Source organism: Orycteropus afer, unplaced genomic scaffold, assembly GCF_000298275.1.
Source record: "Orycteropus afer afer isolate SDZICR_OR568_19922 unplaced genomic scaffold, OryAfe1.0 scaffold00411, whole genome shotgun sequence".
NCBI lineage: Eukaryota > Metazoa > Chordata > Mammalia > Tubulidentata > Orycteropodidae > Orycteropus > Orycteropus afer.
This window is the reverse complement of record NW_006921998.1, coordinates 933,954-938,336: the sequence shown is the minus strand read 5'-3', so window position 1 is coordinate 938,336 and position 4,383 is coordinate 933,954. Positions and strand designations below refer to the sequence as shown.

The window sequence follows — 4,383 nt, the reverse complement described above, 5'->3', positions numbered from 1 at the left end:
TGCTTAGCCACTAACTGCTGTGTCACCTTGGCCACCCTAAGTGTCCCCATTCTTTGGGTTGTTGAGAGGTTTAAATGAGTTGACATTTGTGAAGTTCTTAGAACAATAAAACCAAAATACCAAATTTACTGCCGTCAAGTCATTTCTGAATCATAGTGGCCCCTCCTTGGGTTTCCAAGGTGGTATCTCTATGGAAGTAGATTGTCCAGTCTTCCTTCTGAGGAGTGGCTGGTTCGTTTCAACCACCAGCCTTCTGGTTAGCAGTCAAATGCCTTAGGCGTTATACCCCATAGGTGCCCCATAATATACTGTATGAGTGTTTAGTCAGATGAGTTGCATTTCCCTCAGGAGGATAAGAAAGCAGATAAAATTGATCTGAGGTCACCCTAGCTCAAAGCCACACACCTAATGACAGAACTGAGATAGGCTGAGGAAGATTTATCACCCAGCATTATCTTTCAGGAGGTTGTTAGGTATCCTTGGGTGGATTTTCATTCATAACAACCTCATGCCACAGAGTAGAACTGCCTCAAAGGGTTTTCTAGACTGTAATCTTTATAGAAGCAGAGCATCAGGTTTTTCTCGTGCAGAGCCACTGGGTGGGTTCGAACCACCAATCTTTCAGTTAGTAGCCAGACTTAATCATTGTGTCCCCCTGGGCACCGTGTTTCAGGATCTGACCACTGAAATAATCCAAAATGTCTTATAATTTTGGGTCTTAGAGTTCCCTTCACTAAATATACCTGAAGCCTCTTTTTTTTTTTTTTTTTTTAGGATTTGGGTGAAGATTCACAGAGTAAATTCACTTTTCATACAGCGGTTCACATATACTTTGTCTCATGTCATTGAAGCCTCTTGATTTTGTTCTTGATGTTACTTTACAAACAACAACAAAAACTATATATGTTCTTCTTAACACAGCTCTGTTATATTTATTTAACATAAATGTGTTGCACATTTACCATTTAGTAGACATTCTCCTGTAACCAAATCCATAGCCGTTGAGACCATTCTGACTCAGAGTGACCCTATAAACAGAAGAGAACTGCCCCATAGGGCTTCCAAGGCTGTAAATCTTTAAGGAAGCAGACTGTCCCATCTTTCTCCCACGGAGCAGCTGTTGGGTTAGAACCACTGACCTTTTGGTTAGCAGCTGAATGTGTCAGTGTTAACCACTACACCACCAGAGCTCCTCCTCAACTCTAAAGTACCTTAGAATTAGTGAGAGTTACATCTGAAAAGAAAATAAATGGAAAAAGGAAGGGAATGGAAGAACAGCATATAAAATGAGCTAAAGATAAAACTACCCACCTCAAGTTTGCCAGCTGGAACACTGAATTAGGGCCTCCCAAATGTTAAAGTTCTTAAATCATTCAGTTGGCTGCCTCAAGTAGCATCACTGAGGAGGACATGCTTAAATTGAATGCCTAGGACCAGTGCATATCCAAGTACCCATTCCTCAGTATATATTTATCTTTCCTTTGCAACTACACAGGAAGAAAGGGGGCCTCAGTATTAATATTTATGATTAAATTAAGGTCAGTGCTTACAGAGTATCCATATAAAACCACTTACAGAGTTGTCTGTGACCACAGGGAGAAAGCAACTGGCTACCGGGTTCTCTGTATCTTTAATGTTATACTTTAAAACATTGAGTAACTTGAACAAGACGTGCTTCAAGGAAGTTACTATATTTTTGCCAGTTGTACAACTGATAATTAAAAAAGCTAAATTGAATTTCTTCCTCAAGAAGATTCTGATGCACACCAGGGATACAAAATACCTGCAATCGTTCAATCATTACAAAAACAATAGAAGACAGACAGAATAATCTGTCACAGACACCCAGACACTGTTGGAGAGAGATCCAATAGATCTACCAGCTCAGGACCATAGTACTGGGCAACACCAGACTCACTTGGCACAACAAAATACATAAAAGCCTTGTTCCGCACCCTGCATTGGCGAGTAGCAACTGGGGTCTTAAAAGTTTTCAAACAGCCATCTAAGACACAGCTAACGGTCTCCTAGCATCGGAAGCAAAAAAGAATGCAAAAAAAAGGGGGGGGGCATTTGGAAACAATCAGCCCTAGGACACAATGGCCCTCGAGACCAGAACTAGATGGTGCCCAGCTACCAATGCCAACCACTCAGGAAAGGATCAAATCTGGAGATCCTGGATAGAGTGGGAGGAAAAATGTGGAACAAAATGCAAAAAACTCAATGATGACCAGAATTACTGGTCAGAGGAAGTCTGATGAGACCCCCAATACTATTGCTCTGGAATACATTCTGCACCTGGAATAAAACTCACCTCTAGGGGCTGGCTCTCAGCCCAGTAGTTAACAAGATGTCCATGCAGACCACTCAACCCAGGAGGACGCACCCACATCCCTTAGAGCAATGGACCACGGGGCAGCAGAGGAGCGACATCCAGGTTGAGGAAATGCAGGGTACACGCGTGCGTAACTATGAGGGCACAGGGTGACGGTTACAGGGCAGGGAGAGGAGGAGACTAGGCTAGGTTTGGACACGGTAAATGGGGAGTGAAACTAAATGTACATGTAACATTGAATGTAAAACAAGCTTTTAAATAAAATTTAAAATTTTATTTTTTTTAATTCAAAAAAGATTCTGATGCAATATTAGATTATTTATATGATGGTGGTGATGGTGATACTAAAATTTAACATTTTGCATATGCTTGATGAGGTGCAATGGGAAAAGTCCTTTCATTTTGTATCCTAAACCTGTCACAGGAGGGAGGAATATTTATGGGAATTTACTGATGATAAAGCTGAAATGTATTAGTAGTTAAGTAACTTGTCTAAGCTTATACATGTAATAAATGCAGGACCAGGATTCAAATCCAGGGTTACCTAATTCCAAAATCTGTGTGCGTAACCACTACTCCACATTGCTGCTCAACTTAGCATCTTTGAAAACAGTGATATTTAAGACTATTAACAGTTAGTACTGGAGTTCTGGTGGCATAGTGCCTAAGGCATTTGACTGCTAACTAGAAGGCTGGCGGTTCAAACCCACCAGCCACTCCTCACAAGGAAGGTTGGGCAATCTACTTCTGTAGTGATACTGCCTCAGAAACCCAAGGGGAGGGGTCACTATGAGTTGGATTCGACTAAAAGGCAGTGTGTTGTTGTTGTAACAGTTAGTATGCAACTTTACTTAGAAAATAATTTCTTAGTGTGTTGTTTCCTCTTTGGATTTTAACAGTGTTAGATGTTAGGATAATTAAATATGTAGAAGGCAAACATACTGATTTGCATATCTAGCATTTATTTTTAAGAAAAGATGGTATCTGAGACAAATGTATCAAAGACCCTGTACAAGTCAACACCTCTCACCACTTAAGCCAGGAAGCCTTCACAGGTTCTCAGAGTTCTATACTACAGTTCACAGTGCCCTCGAATCACACAGACTTTTACTCTATGTCAGGAAACAAAGAAATATGATTAGATACATATGGTGAGAACATTCTGAAATTTCCATAAACCTTTCCATCACTGCCTTGGCTTGACCCATCTGTATGGGAAGTATTAGGTATGTCACTGTCTGGGCTTGACCTGTTTATATAGGAAGTGTTAGGTATCGATACTGAGAAATAATCTCCTTACCATATTCTGCCACATTTTCAGTCTTTTTCAGTCCTTCCAATTAATATCCTGGTAAATTAGCTCTTTGACTCTTTACTCTTTGGTGCTAGGTTCCATTCTGATAGGATATTCTACCTCTCTACTGAGAGCTGAGTATACTCCTCACACTGCTTCTTCTATTTTAATTGGTCCTGTTTTCACTTTTGCCTGATGAAGCACTAGAGGGGGATGTTAAAGCTATGCTACAACTCTATTTTTCATCCCAACTTCATCTTATTTTTGAATCTTCGTTTTCCATTTACCCCATTTTCTTAATCTTTTTCTTTTTATCTCTTTTATTTATGAATTTCTGTAACCTATCTCAATTCTCTGGGAGAATAATAACTATAAGACTTGGCCCTTTAAGGTTACAGATATGGCTGTATTAAATATTTGATATTATATTTAATTTCCACTTCTCCACTGAGCATAGACTTCTTCGTAGCAATATCTCTGGATGGGCATCCCTATGAAAATGTAAAGAAAATTAAAAATATCTTGTCATTTAACAAATTTTGAAAAGTTCAAAGCTTCTAAAGAGAGGGCCCTTCTTAGAACACTTGGCATGTTTGGTTCTGCTGAGTTCTGATGAACAATGTTTAGGACAGCAGAAGCCAATGCGCCCCGTGCATCAATGTCTCTGGAGTATATTTGCTGGAGTTGTAGCTTCCTTATCTTTTGAACACTGTTTTGAGTGATGGACAGTAACTCAGTAAATGGAACCCTCATG

At 39.9% G+C, this 4,383-nt stretch overlaps 1 protein-coding gene across 1 annotated transcript in view; it reads left to right on the top strand.

Annotated features, from left to right (window-relative positions):
- Nucleotides 1–4,383, top strand: part of SLIT2 (slit guidance ligand 2) — a 569,662-nt gene that overhangs the window by 549,672 nt on the left and 15,607 nt on the right. The window lies entirely within an intron of this gene.